The sequence below is a fragment of the Cyprinus carpio genome, chromosome B1, assembly GCF_018340385.1.
Source record: "Cyprinus carpio isolate SPL01 chromosome B1, ASM1834038v1, whole genome shotgun sequence".
Classification (NCBI taxonomy): domain Eukaryota; kingdom Metazoa; phylum Chordata; class Actinopteri; order Cypriniformes; family Cyprinidae; genus Cyprinus; species Cyprinus carpio.
In genome coordinates, this window is record NC_056597.1 from 16807167 (window position 1) to 16824473 (window position 17307).

Here is a 17307-nt window from a genome sequence, read left to right on the forward strand (position 1 = left end):
AACTCAGACTATAGATGATGCATTTTCCTGTCAAGGTGCTTTAGCAGACACACATGATCACTCTGCACGAGAAACTCCAGAAGAGAAGTGAGTATTATTGCTCTGCGGATACTTTCGCACAGAAAGAGCGCACTACAGAGGGAGCGTTAATTAAGTGTGGGTCTGATGGCTGAGATACAGTAATGAGGTAGTGTATGGGGAATATAGAAATGAAGAGGTGTTGTCTCAAATGATCACACACACTCTGAGCGCAGACACAGAGTCGTTAACTAAGGCCCTATGAGACCACATTTGAGCCTAATGATAACATAATATCCAGCTCTCTAGCTGACTCTCTCACTCTTTTGTTCTTAGCCTCTCTCTGTCATATTATAATATTCTCTTTTCAACTGCTATTTTTGCGCCACCCTCTTCTCTAACAGCCTAAAGGGCAAGTAACGTCTACAAATATACACCCCTAAGAAGAGCAAACAAGTCGCTCACAGTTATTTATTGATGACTTTGGTGTTTTTGTTTGCGTCCGTGTGATATTCTGGTCTCTGTTCTCTTGGGTGTCTGCAATTTTTGCCGCTTTCTCTGGTGCTCCTGCTCCGGTTCCACACTTCAATCACGCCAACTTCACAAAGAAACAAATCGCCCTCGAATGCCGACCCCCTCAGCTTTGCTGTTGGTGCCCTCTTGAAAATGCCTCTATTACTGCCAGAGAGAAAAACAGACTTGTGTTTCCATCTTTCGAAGGATAATTCGCACAAATACACTGTAAGTTGTGTCATGTTTTCACCCTTATGCACCTTAAAGTCTGTAAGCACCGTAAAGTGTTCTATATGACTTACATAGAACTTTTGAAGAGAAATTATCATTTCATGTGAAGAACAGATGACTATTTAAAGAAGCAGTTACTTATTCATGTGTACTTCCACAAAATGTTGTTCAATCTTGCCCTCCACCAAAGCTCTGAAATGGACCACAAAAAAGTTTTATGGATTGCAGGTGCCATTTTCTGAAACATCAATGGTGTCCAGATGTAATGTTTCATTTGACAACTTTCGGTGCAGAGTAAGATTATAAAATGATTATAAGATTATAAGTAATGTCATTTTCAAGAAGAGATTCATGGTGTTTTTTTTTATTTTTTGAAACAGAAATTTTTCTATGCATTTCAAAGAAACATTCTACTGTATGTCAAGATTCTTCAAAAATAATCTTTTGTGTTCCATAAAAAAATATTGATTTTTTTTTTTTTTTTTTTTTTTTGAACTATTTCTATATATTTAGCAGTTTTTAGCAGCCATTAATGTGTCTTTAATGAATAAAAGTAATAAAAGTATTTTATTGATTTTTTTACTAAACAAAAACAAAAAAAAGTCTTACTCATCCCAAACCATTGAATGGTAATGCATAGGCTTTTGATAAACATGGATTGGTCCATATATTTGAATTAAAAATCTTAACCTTTTCCAAGTAAAAAGCAAAATTCCCAGCCAGTTTCTCAAACCTATCAAAGTGCCTAACAGTATAAAGTACCTCCGTATCTCAAAATCTTAGTCTTTCCATTTTCTCAAATGGAAATTCAACTCCTGTCCTCCAGCAGGGGTCAGATTCAAGATCAATGCTTTCCAACTCAACCCACTGCACAATTGTGTTCTGTTCTCCGCAGAACATCCAGAGGATTGAAACGTGCCTTGAACAGATATCATCTATCCTGACAGCAGAGCAAAGTAACATTAACTACACGCAGTAACCCAGACCTCCACATGTGGCTTTTCAAAGCCGGTAGCATATTAATGAGCGCTATATAAGTTACATTAAGCACTACATGGCATGCTAATGCTACTTTGTCCATCAGAAAGGTGAGCTCGAGCAACCGGAGCGCGTTTTATTGCAGTATTGTTCATTTCATATGCTATTCACATTCTTTATTTAACAGTCCAGGGCTCTCTCCTGATCCAGATCTCTTTAACCTCCTGGATTAACTCTTGAGATATAGTATATATGCACTATTTCTGTTTTTAAGAACTGTTCAGCATACAGTCTGACCTTATCAGAAGCGATGTGTTCATCTTAGCGAGTGGGTGTGAGTGTAGAGTGTTAAGGGAGAAGTGAATAAAATGACTTACAAAAACGAGATTTTCTGTTCACCCTGAGCTTCTTTGCAATGCTGGAATGATTCGGAGAGCAGGAGGAATGAGACAGTAAGTGAGAGAGAGAGAGGAAAAAGGGAAAAAGGAGGGAATGAAAGTACTCTATCCCTTCTCTGTGGAGACCAGACTCTGTTTGGAGGTCTGTGGTTAAACCCTTTGCCTCTCTCGCTTATCAGCTTAAACTATTGACAGCCATTTTCACTGCACACACCAAATAGGATTAACAGTCTAGAGAGGAAAGAGGCGGCCGACTACACAGACGCACCAACAGTCCCTTTCTCTCCAACTGCCATAATACATCTATTCAGAAACATGAATAACGTGCTGTTATCAGAGTCCTTTTCATATCTGTCGGGGGCACAGGCACACTTGGAAACTCTGGAGTCGAGAACTGCTGGCGGTTTATTTTGGAGGACCAGAATAGAAGCCAGTAACCTCATCTCGTAAGCAGTCGAATGTTTGCGATCGCACTTAATAGCTGACTAATCGGATGACAAAACCTGAGCAAATATCATTTATTTGAGTCAATCATTTGGATGAAGAGTCTCTTCTCTGAAATGATTGGCTGAGAGGGACTTTTAAATGGAAAGTGATGGATTCTGACAAGGCCGCGTTAGGGCAGCTTCCCTTAATAAACTCCGGGTAAACATCATGGAAATTAGTCGATAAATAATTTAAGAAAAATTCATAAGTCATTTGAATCCGGTTAACAAGGAAGCGAGATGAGCCACAGGCATGTTTTCCGGCCAGCAGGAGGAGCTCTTGATACGTGAAACGGTGCCAGTGACTGATCGAGCAAGAGAAAGAGAGAGAGAGAAGGAAAGCAAGAGAGGCACTTCCAAGAAATGAGTGCTAAAAGCTGTTTTGAAAGAAGACACCCTCCCTTATCGGAGAGGTTTCGTATGCAGCGGCTTTAGAGAACGGTCTGGGTGTTGTTCACAGCCTTTTGCTCTGGGTGTGCATGCAGGAGGGATACAGAAGAGGGAGGAAGACAGGTCGAGAGAGAGAGAAAGAGGGCAAAAACGGATACATGTCTGTGGCCATTTCTCTTCGATATAAGAGTAAGAACAATTGAGTTTGTGATTTGAGAGTTTGTTTGTGTCAGAGAGAAAGAGAGTCTCCTGTGCTGTGTGTGTATGTTTGTGGTTAGTGGTCAGTCGGCTATAACAAGGCAATTCTTTCTCAGTGTGTGGGCAAATCATTACAGAACCCCCACGTACAGCAACAGCACAGATAAACACCAGCCAACCCCCCGAAAACACCCACACTCACATTAGAAACATGAGGCCACCAATGAACAGCATCACGTTCCTTAAAAAGTTTTCACCAGTCCACTGAAGCATTGGGTTCCTAAGATAGGAGTTATCTAGAGCTAATTTACGTTGCAAATATCTGTCTTTCCTTCAGTCATTCTATCTGTCTGTCATTCTCTCTATTGTTCAGTCTGTCTGTCTTTAGTTTTGTCATTCTTTTCTGTCTGTTCTATCCATTGTTCTATCTATCTCTCTGTCTGTTGTTCTTTCTATCATTCTTTCTCTCTGTCTGTCGTTCTCTCTATTGTTCTGTCTGTCTGTCTGTCTTTCGTTCTGTCATTCTGTCTGTAGTTCTATCTCTCTGTTGTTCAATCTATCGTTCTGTCTCTGTCTATCTGTCTTTCTGTCGTTCTCTTTATTGTCCTCTGTCTGTCTTTTGTTCTGTCATTCTGTCTGTAATTCTGTCCATGGTTCTGTCTCTCTGTCTGTTGTTTTATCTATTGTTCTGTCTGTCTGTAATTCTGTCCATGGTTCTGTCTCTCTGTCTGTTGTTCTATCTATTGTTCTATCTGTTGTTCTATATATCGTTGTATCTGTCTGCCTTTCTGTCATTCTCTCTATTATTCTGTCTGTCTGTATTTTGTTCTGTCATTCTTTCTGTCTGTAGTTCTATCCATTGTTCTATCTCACTCTGTGTTTGTCTGTTGATCTATCTATCCTTCTGTCCGGCTGTCTTTCTATCATTCTCCCTATTGTTCTCTGTCGCTCTGTCATTATAACAGTCTGTAGCTCTATCTCGTTCTGTCTAACCATATACTTGTCTGTCGTTCTACCTATCATTCTGTCTGAAATTCTGTCTGTCTGTCTTTCAGTCTCATGTTTTATCTATTTTCTGTGTGTCTGTCTGCTTGTCAATCTACCTGTTGTTCTCTGTCTTTCCTTCTGACATTCTATCTGTCATTTTATCCATATGTCTGTCTTTGTTTATACTCATATCTGTCTGTTGTTCTTTGTCTGTCTGTCATTTTACCCATGGTTCTGCCTGTCTGTCATTCTGTCTGTTGTTTTGTCACTCTATTGCTCTTCTCGTCTATCATTGTAGCTGTTGTTCTTTTTTTGTCTGTCATTCTGCATGCTTTTGTCTGTCTGTCATTTAATGTCATTCTGTCTGTTGATTAATGGTTCTATGTATGCCCATTTATCGTTCTGTCTATAGGATGGAAAGATTTGATAGTTGACATACACACACATACACATACTTTTTCAATTTTAATGCAGGTATTTGTGTGTGTGTGTGTGTGTGTGTGTGTGTGTGTGTGTGTGTTTCTGTCCATCCCCTCTGCTGCTCCTGTCTAATTTTAAAGTGAATTCAAACAAACCAGTGATAAATGGACTACATATGGCAGCCATCAATCCTGAACTTTCTATTTCCAGAGAGATTAATCAACAGGAAATAATGTTAACTAACATTTTTAGGATTTTCTGTCAACAGTTAATACATCTTTCTTTCTCATAATTGCCTAAAATAACCATATTTATTATTTTTTAGATGTTAACTGAAAGTCACTCACTGAATTAAACATGAAATGTGATGATCATGTTCCATTTGCTATTTAGACAAAATAATATACAGTAGCCTATATTTATTGTTACATACTTTATTTTAATAGGATAAGGTCTAACTAGTAAACTGTATGCAGTATATAGCCATTATTAGTGCATATTGTTGTTTAAAAAATAGTATTTAGTTATGCATTATAGTAGTATGGAGAATATAGTTGTTACTTTTTGCATTTTGCGAACTGTTTGACATACTATTTAAAAAAATAGTCTGTGGTATACACTTTATACAGCACAGTTTCAGTTCGCTAGTATTCCATTAACACACTCTTACTCATGAGAAGAATAGAAGAAGAGAATCAAAATGGATATTGAAAATTGTCATGACAGGGGAGGGACAGTGTGTAATCTTGCCTCATGTTACAGTCTGTACTCGGCAGATGTTTTAACAAAAGCTTCTGACCCTATTAAGCAAAGAAGAGTATATTTTGGTAAACTAGAGAAGACACGCTTCAATCTGTTTTCTTCTTGAAATGTGACCATCGGCTGACTCACTGAAAGAGATTCACCAATCTGATTTGCATGGATGACAGATGAAAAACCAAACAAACTAACTCTTTCTCTCTGGAGAAGAATCATATGTTTATGTAAGTTCACTGGTGTAGACTCAAGTACTTCAAATAGCAAGCAAATCAATATCTCAGCATATCCAATTAAGCAACACGAAAATGAGCAAACTTTCTTTTTTTATTAGATTAACAGTTATTGCTATTAGTTTCTGTGATTTCCATATAGTTAATGTTAAGTAACTTTGCACAGATTGTCAGTGTACATGGTTATATATAAGGGATTTAATCTTTTAACTGCTTTAGTTCAGTCTAGCTTGGTGTGAAGTGCACTCTCTCTTTCTTTCTCTGTATGAGAGTTTGTTACACCTGTAAAATTGAGCTGGATGGAATTTCGGTTCAGTAGAAAGGAAGGTCATTCTTCTCATATAACTTCCTACTATGCTGGATACAGGTGTGCGTGGGCATATATATTAGATGTACGATCTCTCATAATGCCCAGTGTTGTGTCTTGTAATTGCCATGTTGTGAATTGTCCAGACACAGTGGATATTGCCTGATCTCCTCTTTAGTGTGTGTTGTCAGACCAACCATTTCAATTGTCATATGACTTTAGACTTGATATACATATACTTTTTAAAACAAGCTCTGTTCCAAAACCTTGTGAGTTGCCTTTTTGTCTTCTGTCTACATAGGCACTGTAAAAATAATTTTATTAATCTGTATTTTTGGTCGCTTTTGGGCTATTTTTGGAATAATATTTTAACAAGATACACAATATGGCAAAAAGTATTGGGACACCCCCTTCTAATAAACAGGTTTGACTGCTTTAGTCATTTCAATGAGTACATATAATTATATGCTTTAACATTAAGATATTCTAGGGGATTGTGTGCTTCTAATTTTTTAGCAACAGTTTGGACAGGACCCTTTTCTATTCTAACATGACAATGCCTCTGTGCATAAGGCAAGGCAAAATAAATGATTGATTTAGTCAGTGTGGAAGAACTTGATTTATCTGCAGAAAGCAAATTTCTAATCCCACCTGAGCAACTCTGGTGTGCCTTTAAATGCAGACCTTGAGCCAAAAACTCATCACCAAACACCAATGACTTGTACATATGGGTTGCAACAGAGATGGAAATAGAATTTTTAAATACATGAATTATGTTTGCATCTTTGTTGACACAGATTTGGAAGTGCCTTTTTCTGTTCTGAAAAAGGTGGTTTGCCAATACTTATTTTAAGAGAAGGTAAGGGTAATATTAACATTTAAATGCCTACAGGCATTTTTGATTGTTTAAAGCAAAATTTTTGTTAGATACACTACTGTTCAGAAGATTGTGGTTGGTTAGATTTATTTATTTTTAAATGTTTAACAAAGCTGCATTTATTTGAACAAAACTACAGTAAAACTGTAATATTGTAATATGTAGTATCAATGTGTATTATCAGCAGTTGTACCACTTATTATTTTAGTTGAAACTTTTTTTTGTCACAAATACACATATTGGATAGAATTAAATAAATCAAAAAATAAATTAAATAATTATTTATTTACACATTTCTGTCTTCGGCTGCTGTTTTGGGTGATTAAAAAAAAAAAAATCTTTAAGTACGGGCCAAAACGCAGCTAGCATAGTAGCGTTAAAGTTGGCTGATTATACAAGAGAATGGGAATCAATGCAAGTTGGCTGAAGGTGAAATAGGCTTCACTTTCGGTTGTTAAGAAGCAGTGATAGCTCAGCACTATCAGGGGTATATGGATAACTGTACCCAGCGGTTGTCTACAGTGGTAGGTTAGCACTGAAGTGGATGAATGTCTCTATGTGGAAATGCTCCCAATCAAAGCAACCTGAATTTCATCTGGCCCTCTGATGTGGGAATGATGAAGAAAAAGGCAAAAGGAAAGACGCAAGAAGACACTAATGTCCCAGCACTCAACGAAAAGTAATGAATGCTGTTATAACTTTATTGCCCCAATTCTGGACTTGCTCAGAGAAGAAAAAAGGAGCAAAAATTCAATCAGTTCTGCCTGGTGAGTTCCTCTCCCACTTTGCAAGATTAAAAGATCCAATTCTCCCGGCCCAGTCCAGCTCATCATACACATCAGTCGTGTTTCGGGCGAGATGCGTTGCGCTAAGATGCACAGGTCTGCTGGGGTTTCCAATGAGGAGAGAGCGATCTGTGTTTCCTTCTTCCGTGGGTCTGCATGCGAACGCGATTCCTGTCCTCGTGGCCAAGGACGAGGATAATTAAGCCTGGATGGCTTCTTCTCAAGCTAATGATAAAGTTGCAGCACACCAACGTTCATTTACAGAAAGGACACCACGTCTCTCTTTCACACGTTATTTTTTTTTCTCTCTCACACTTTCCCCCCTTCCTCTTGCCTCTCACTTCTTGTTCGGTCTCAGTGTATGGTTTTCTACCCACTAGATGAAGTGTTTTTAGGTGCTAAAAATAAAGCACTCCAAAATCTACTGTCAGTCAGAGCACCCTGCAGCTTGCCAATCATGTACCCCAGCCAGTTTCTTTCCCGTGGCCTTATCTATTTCTTCAGGCTAAGCTAATGTGATATGTTTTTCCTTCCTTACCACTGCAACAGTGAATGCCTTGGCCTTATATTAGTTCAGAAACCCATCGGGAGCAGTTGCTCAATGATTCCAGACTGTGTTTCTTACTTAAAGGTAGATGTGGATTTTACAATCCACTGCTGTACTTCTGCACCAGTGCGTTGTATTTCAGCTTTAATAACGAGAGAAAAAGAGATCGCATTTCTCAGGACCTTGTCGCATTTTATTCAGCAGCATTAGAGGGACACTATGTGTATGTTATTTAATGCCCTTACAAAGCTGAGGCTCATTGAGAACCTATTATATATACTTTTTTCCCACTGTTCTATTTTTTTTTCTGTTCTACTAAGTGTGTATTCTATTGAGATGTATGAAGAATACTTTTTGTTTAAGGCTTTTAGGAGTCTTTGGAGTGCACTTTGGAGTCCTTGGCCATGTACTGTACGGTAGCTCTCCTTTAATACACATATAGCCAAATGTTCTTAGTATTAGTTTAATTTCAGTTTAGCCATTATACGTCATCATCAACAAAAGCCGGTCACTTAGTTCAACTTTAGGTGGATTACTTTCAAAACACAGCTTTTGAATGCGTCTTTCTTGCACGCAAGCTAGCTGACCTTTTTGCAAGTGGTGCTGGGCATCTGAAAATGCTGGTGGGACCGAATCCAACTTGGTATTTGAGACTGGAGCAACGCTCAAATGTCACATCATTCCCAAGTAATCATTTTCACGCCTTTTCGTTGCCTGTGAAAACTTGGTTTGTTTCAGCATCAGGCTGCGAGAGAGTGAGAATGAAATTTGGGTTGGAAAATAGGCGTGCTAAAGCATTTGAACTTTTAAATTGAAGCCAGATGAAGAGATGGTGCCTGCAGTTTCGCAGAGTTAACGGGGCTCTGCTGCTTAACCTGTTGGTGGCTGTTATCTACGTTCAGATAAGTCATCTCTAAATTGCTATCTCTTCCAGGCATCCCGGGCCTAGTAATCAGGGGCAATTTTGTGCATCTTCCCGCGGTTCCTTTTAAGTTCTTAAGATTGGAGCAGGAGTGCTTGAATCTTTTAGAGGTAAATGCAGAGCACTGGGCCTCAATTTGCCCAATCACCATTGATTCTAATAGGCACAAAGGTGCTTAAGGGTAATATAAGTGCTGTACTTTTTTGAGATTTTGAACACGCCACACACATATACACATGCTCTTCACTGGGTCAAGCTCTTGCCTGTGAGGCAAAGATTGAAAGATCAAAAGGGAAGGTGCAATAGATCACAAAGTGGCTGTGTGCTTTCTTTTCCTCTCTGGGACCGGATTGATTGTTTTTGTCGTCTCACAACTAAAAGCGGAAGATCACTGTTCTCTGCTAGGCCTTCTTCAAGTGCTGACCAAAACAAGCCTAATACAGCTCTTCCACAGTCTACAAGCTGCCTTTAGCTTTTGTAGAATGGTGGAGAAATCAATAGAATGAATAGAGGAACCATTTAAGAGTATTGGCTTCTTTCGGAGAGAATCTGGACTGACATCGACATCAGGAAGCATCAAGTGGACTTTGGCAGCAGATGTCAACATCACAGCGTCAATTAGTCTTAGATGGAAAGATCGATAATGTGAGTTTTCAAGAAAAAACAGTAGCCATTGGATCATTCAGAGATGATGCTTTTCATAACATGAAGGATTTTTATGTGTGTATGTTGGCTTTCATGTTTTTGCCTTTTACCTTCTTTCTGCAGTTCTTTTCAAAATCCCAGTGAGCTGCCCTTTTAGACAGTGTTTTAAGGCATCATAGATGCACTCTCAATTTAAAGGCTGTTCCAAAAGGTAGGCATGCATATTTATGATGACTCTTAAGATCAGAGAAGCAGAAAGGCATTCAACATCCAAAACTTTTGGCAATTGCTTGATTACTGTACTAGGAACTGCAATGTAAAACATGTTTTGAAACACTAAAATTTGACCCTTGCTGATATAAGTGACATACAGTCTGCTACAGCAAATATATTTTGCAGCTTTCATTTCTTCTGTTTTCAAAATTTACCATTAGAAGTTTGTATAGGATGTGCATTTTTATAGAATGCGACCAAAGCAAGAATGTCTTCAAATATGCTCAAATGGAGACTGGATTATTTATTATATTTGTTCATTTATAAATAAAATAAAAGTATAATTGGGACTGGGAATTTTTTTTAATGGTTTTGAAAGAAGTGTCTTTTTTTTCATCAGAAATACGGTAAATACTGTAATTTTGTGGAATGGTGTTTACAATTTAAAATTCATGTAATAGCATAGCCATTAGTCTTCAGTGTCAGCCCTTCAGAAATCATTACAATATACTGATTTGGTGCTCAAGACTAAAAAAAGGCATTTTAAGTGGTATATTATTATTATTCTTATTATTTATTTTATTTTATTTTATTTTTAAACCATGATACTTTTTTTTTTCTCCAGGATTCATGGATGAATAGAAAGTTGAAAGAACAGCACTTGTTTGAAAATTAATCTTTCATAACATTTTGCCTTTACTTAATCTTTTTATCAATTTATGCATTACGGCTGAATAGTGTTTTACCACCTTTTAAAAAACTGTTTGTACATTTTCTCCATCTGCCAGTCACGTATACCATTCATAAAGAAGTCAGTCCTAAAATGCAATGCAACAAGTTAGAAAAAAAATACCTTAGTAATTTCATAAGAAAAATTTCAGGACAGATCCTAAACTGTGTTCAAAGAAGTCTGCAAGATTATTTCAATATGAACTCAAACATTTCTCACTAAATCTCTCAAATGATCTGGTTTGTTATATCCACATTAATTCTTTAGCTTTATACTTGTAATAATTGTCTGGTTTCTGTCTGTTAGTTGGAATTTGAGCATCTGAGACAAAGTCGATAGTTAAATGAGACATAAGTGAGAACTCCATTAAAGTTGCTGCGATCACATTTACTGTTGCTGATTTTTGCAGGCGATCAGGAGTTTTCCATTGAAAGGTGAGAAACTTCCTCATGCAGGTTTTGCTCATTTTCAAGTTGGTCACATGAATTCACCACATTGACCAGGGAAAACCTGCAAGGTGAATTCTGTGTCAGCAGTCATATATTGACAGTGTGTCTTTTTTGATCGTAAAATTTCACTGCCATTTCACTGCTGTCTTAGAAAGCAGTTACCCATGTAAGGCAGATAGCCAGGTTTTGAACATAGCTTCTGTCTGCCTTTCCCAAATTCACCCTCTCTGCTTTTTCTTGAGGGCCTCTCTCTCTTTCTGCTGCTGACTGGGTCTTACCTCCACTGGGACAGCCCATCGTCATCTTTCATCTCCCCTGCATACATTAGCTCTGTTGTCATGGTGCTGACCGGTGTGCGCTTGCCGTAGGGACAGACTACTGTCTCCCAGACCCCAGAGCAGGTGATCAGTGAGTGACAGAAGCCCCCCAGGACAGGACCCCCCATCCCTCACTTCGGGACGGAGCGATAGATATGAGGAGAACCGATAAACAACAGATGTTTCGACAAGGGAGAGAGAGAGAAGGATTGTGGGGAGGCAAGAAAGAGAGGGAGATAGAGCGTGAAGGGAGAGGAAGAGGACTGGAGAGGTTTAAAATAATTAAAGAGGGTGGAAATCCCTGTAGGGACTGAAGCAGAGGTGTTCCAGCTGCTGAAGGCAAAGTGCTACCACAGCACCATGAAACTTCACAAATGTGTAAAACAGTTGGACACTCATGGACTGAGGAAGTTTAGGTCCTCATGCAGCTACTAAATCCAAAAGTTGAAGTCTAAGTGAGAGATGGAGGAGGACTCTGTTCACATTAATATCCCTAGAGGTAGAGAGGTCACATAGGCTTTGTTCAGACAGGCAGCAGAAATCCGTTTTTTGGCTTATCCCACTTAAATCGATTTCATTCTTTGTAGTCTGAACTGAGAGGGCAGGGTTTGGCTGGTTAGCATGACCCTGTTAGCCCCTGCTGCTAGAAGTTGTAACTACACCATCTGGCAGTAAAGAGCATCTTTGCTCCGTTGATGCTCAATATTTTGACGGAATGCATTTTCTTTGGGTTTCATCCGTTTCTCTAAAATTTCATTATATCTGATAGTACATGTTTTACCAGTGACCAATTCTGGAGGTCTCTTAAAAAGTGTGTAAGTGTTTTCCACCCAGTCTGTTGCTTCTTGTTATATAGAAAGGTTCTATGTGAAGATTCTTCAAAATTCTCTGTTTGTGTTTTATTTGACATAAGGGTGAGTAAATAATGACAGAAATTTAATATTGGGTGAATTTTTCCTTTAATTTACTTACAATAGAAGTTCAGGGTAAGGCTTTCTTCAAGGACTGTGCAACTCACACTCAAAATGATCAAAATACAGTAAAAATACAGTTTTTTTGTGCCTAACCTTAGTGAATATGCATTTATAGGAGTTTCCCTTTCAGACGCAAAATTTATGGGAGGTGAAAATAAATCCCGCAACGCGATTTACTAATGTTTGCACTCGTCAAATTACTGATATATTTGCCTTTATTTTACACTCTAAAAAAGCATGTCTTAAAGCAGGCAGTAATTTGCGCTACTCTTGGTGGATTGCGCTGGTCATTATGGAAATGATCTGTCTGTGTCTGTGTTCTTTAATGTGCGCATTGTCAGTAAATCATCCGCAGAATTTTCCCCTCCCATCGGCGCTTTTATGGAATTGCGCTCCAACGCTAATTTGCCCTGTTTAGTAAATCTGGCCCGTACAGTTTAATAATGTTAATAATGTTTTACTTTTAAGACTCCAGTGCAACACCTTGCCTCATAGACTTTCATTACCGTATACATTTCCCCTTTGTTTTTGTTTTACTGAGGAACAAATCAAGAGCGTAATTAATATTGAACCCAGAACATTCCTTTTACGGTGCCAACAGCAAAATTATAAAAGACACCAATGTTCAATAAATAATTACATTCATTAATAAAGATAAATAAACAATTCTTATACCAGTACAGACCATGCGCCTACTGTAACTGTGGGCTGTGTACAGTTGCCAAGTGCTGTAACTATCAAAGATCATTCTATAAAACAAATATTCGGTACAAGAAAATAGAATTATTGATGTAAAGTCATAGGCGTGTGTTCAAAACAAAAGTGTCTTCAAACTTGGCTCGTCCAATCAGATTTCAGAGCTAGAAAATTTGTTCTATAAATGTGTTTTAATTTTTTTTTATTTTTTTTATTTTTACATTTTCTGTACTACATTAACTAAATTTCATCCTTGGCCATTTCTAATTGAATAAACATTTTTAACACAGCAAATAGTGTTCTTGTTAGCACTTGTAAGTACTGGAACTAAACACAGTTTTGTGTTGGGTTTTCTTGTGATTCAGAGCCGAGAACATTAAAGAAAATGTAAATACCCAGCCTACAGTAAGTGTTTGTGCGTATGAGTATATGACCAATTTATGAAGTTATTTTGGTTTAATCAGATGAACAGCAAAACATATTCTCACACTTAGCGGAGGCTCCAGAGACACTTGACTTATCTTATCTATGTGAGTGGGTTTGTGTATGTGTGTGTGTTTATGAGTTGTAAAGTAAGACATGCCTGAAGACACATATACATAATTCATACATATTCAGAGCTCTGGGGCTTTATTAACAAGGGTGGTGGGATTTCGCTACCACTTTTTTCTCCTCGCTGTTTGTCTCTTGCTCTTAAAGAGCTTAAAGAGCGCGTGCATGTGGATAGTTTGGGCATGTCAGGATGCTACAATCCCATAAAGTTGACCTCTTTGATTGCCTCTAAGCTTCACAGATTCAGTAGCTTTATGATTTGTGAATGTGCATGTCATTTGGGCTTTTGTATTTTCTTTTGGGCTTTAGTGGCCATATAGATTGAGTTTAGTGTGAGGCATGTCAACACAGACGTACATGCTGTACCCACCATTCTCCACAGGAACATTCATCTATTTCTGTCTTATTTCCACTCATAACATATTCTTTCTGCTTATATAAAATGTCACACTTCCACCTAACACAGCTGAGCAATCCACTTTTCACAATCTCTCTCCCACCAGAGGGTTTAGAAATTATTCCAATATGTTTGAGGAGAGAGCTGGGCACTGGGCTTAGGTATGAAATACATTGGGGTGTTTTATGCATGTGTGAGAGAGGAAATGCTTTAGGTGTTAAGTTTGAAGTGTTAAGCTCTGGCACAAAGGCACTGGTCTCCTGTGTCCAATTAGAGAACTGAATCGGCTCTCGATGATTCCTTTGACACATTTGAATCTGTGACAGATGAAGATGGGCGATTGAAAGAGAATTAGCTGGTGTACTATATGTTACAGAGAGGACGGGTTGGTCGGCTCTCCTGAATGAGTTCTCAGCGCTGCAGGTTGTTGTCTTACAAGTCGCTCCTTTATGGAATAATACATAGTGATACATATTTCCTTTGTCATTTTTCATTGTCTCCCTGTTGTTTAATTCTGTGTTTAACAGACATATTGTTTTTGAATCTGAAATATCTTAAGCTTGCAAAGGAAGGACATTCTTCAAAACATTATGATGGGCAGAAAGAGCTGCTAACTTTTGAAAAAAGTGTTTGAGATGAAGACTGCAGTTACATTAATAATTGGGTTGCCACCTTTAGTGAGGCAAAATAAGGGACAACCCTTATAAAAAATATTATTAGTCTTTTTTGACAGCTGTTGCCTGGATGGGATGAGTTTTTTTTTTTTTTTTTTTTTTTTTGCCTAAATTAGGACTACATTATTATGTAATTATTTTGGCCAATTTTTTTTAACTAAGTAATTTAGCATTTTTTAAACTTATTAAAATGCCAAATTGTATATATGACATATGATTAATTATTATGTATATTTTTATGATTAATTTAAATGATAAATAAATACATAGGGTCTAAAATTTATTAGAATCTATCAATTAATCTGTCTAATAATATCTAAAAATATAATAATTATGTCTACCAAGCTCTGATAATGTATGGAATATTATGTTAACAGACTCCAAATTTTAATAAAACAATAGACATATAGTTTTAGAAGCACAGATGTGTCTGTCACATTAAAGGTATGGTTTACCCCAAAATTAAAATTCTGTCATATTTTACCCAGATTGCTCTAAACCTGCTTAAAGTTCTTTCTTCTGTGGAACACAAAAGAAGATAATTTGAAGAATGTTGGTAACTAAATAGGTGCTGGTCCTCTTCCATAGTCATTGGAGACTAGAAACTGTTTGGTTACTCACATTCTTTAAAGTATCTTTTTTTATGTTCAACAGAAGAAAGAAATTATAACAGGTTTGGAACAACTTGTGGTTGTGTAAACGATGACAAAATTTTCATTTTGGGTGAACTGTTTAAGTCAGACAGTCCAACGTGAGCAACTGAGATGCTTCTCTGCAAACTGCACGTTCATCATTAGTTACAGGACAGACCCATTGATAACTTTCCCATTCAGCCCTTCATCTGGAGAGCCTTGTGTTCAAGGGGCAGATTTCAGCTCCTAGATGTTTTAAACTAAAGACTATGGAATACCCTTAAAGGGACTTTGTTTAAACTGTGCAGGTTTACCACATGCTGCTTTAACAGTGTGCGTTCTGGAGACTCCGTCTCTATGGAAACAAAGACGCCAAAATACAAGCACGGACAAATGAGCTTCTCTTATAAAATTGATTGCATTATAATTGCTATTAGTATTACAAACAGTGCAAAATACTTATTTGTTGATTCAGTGGCCTTTGTAAAATATGGGACAAATAGCATCCCATATTGATTTGATACGGAATCATTTTACCTTTAAATACAGGACTATTCTGTATTTAAGGGACGGGTGGCAACCCTAATTAATAACTACAACCTAATAAGAGCTCCCGTGACCAACAGGATACAGTATGCTTAATTTTGCAAACTGGTTTGCCTAAAAAAAATACCGGTTAATAAGGTTTTTTTTTTTTTTTTACTTTTTCTTGCCTATAGTAATAATAATAATAATTTTAATAATAATAATAATAATAAAAACAATAATAACTAGTTCGCAAAAGTAGGTTTTGTACAAATTTCAAAATGGCGGAAAAATTTATAGATAGATTTGGAGATAGCCATTTTTTTTTGACTGAGCCAAGGGTCTCACTTGAGTCTACGACAAACGGTCTAGGAGTTACAATTAGTTTAATGTTTATGATCGCTGTAGCGCCACCTGTTGGCCGATTGGGGTTAGTCTTTGTCAGAATGTCTCTTCAGGGAGCTCTACTTTCTGGCCAAGTTTCAGCTCTCTAGGCCTTCCGGTTTGGTCTGCACGATTAGTTTTAACGGAGAATAATAATAATAATAATAATAATAATAATAATAATAATAAAAATCCTTACAATTACAATAGGGTTTCAAGCACGTATAGCCTAATAATAATACTAATAAAGTACAGCATTTTCTGCTCAAAAAAGAAAAAAAAAACAGGAAGAGATCTGGTATCTTAATCCGCTTCACTTAGTCACAGCCAATACAGCATCATCTTTTCTAGATTTCGGACAAATTATAGGCTACTAAACAAAAGAAAAAAAATCTGTTGATGTTTTAAAGACATTAAAGTACTTTTTAAGATATTTAAAAATGTTTGATGCATTGTTAAAAAGATGCTACTCGTATAAAATTGCGTTTTGAGAAAAAAAAACAAAAAACAGGCTACATTATTATTAGGCTACATTCAGAAATAATGTGCTAAAATGCTGGTAAAGCAGTTTTTAGTTTCCTTCTCTCCACAGTAAATCCTCTAAAGTTAAGGCTATGTGTTTAGGCTATAAAAACGTCAATCCAAAAACAAATAAATTTAAGGTGAAACTGATGCTTACCTCGATTGGTAGGAATCCAAATGTTTCCATATTCCCGATAATGCTAAAATATTATTTATTATGTATTATGCTTTGTACTTCACTCGGTTTGACATCGTCCTTCACATTGGCTGTATCAGCACAGTGAGGTGGTGGTCACACTGAATGCAACAGATTGTACAATGGAGCAGTGCAACTTTTGATGTTTCTTTACCTGTATTTTATTTTGATAATGAACAGGCTGCAATTTCATAAAACATGTTGTGTCTGTGTGTGCTAGGCACCGACGCGATATGTTCATACCAACACTGGTTGGTTATACAGATAGAAGCAAAACGTCATTCAAAACAGTAAAGATTTGCAAAATAAATAACACTGTAAAATAAACAAAACTGTATAGCTTTTGCAAAATAAAT

The 17307-nt window shown here is 37.2% G+C and overlaps 1 long non-coding RNA gene across 3 annotated transcripts in view; it reads left to right on the top strand.

Moving 5' to 3' along the window:
• Positions 1 to 2946: 2946 nt before the first annotated feature.
• LOC122135880 overlaps positions 2947 to 17307 on the top strand; it is a 114519-nt gene continuing 100158 nt past the window's right edge. For 2 of the 3 annotated variants that reach the window (XR_006153741.1, XR_006153740.1), the window contains exon 1: positions 2947 to 3202. This is a non-coding gene — a long non-coding RNA (uncharacterized LOC122135880). The remainder of the gene's footprint in view (positions 3203 to 17307) is intronic. The other variant, XR_006153739.1, reaches the window with a different exon arrangement.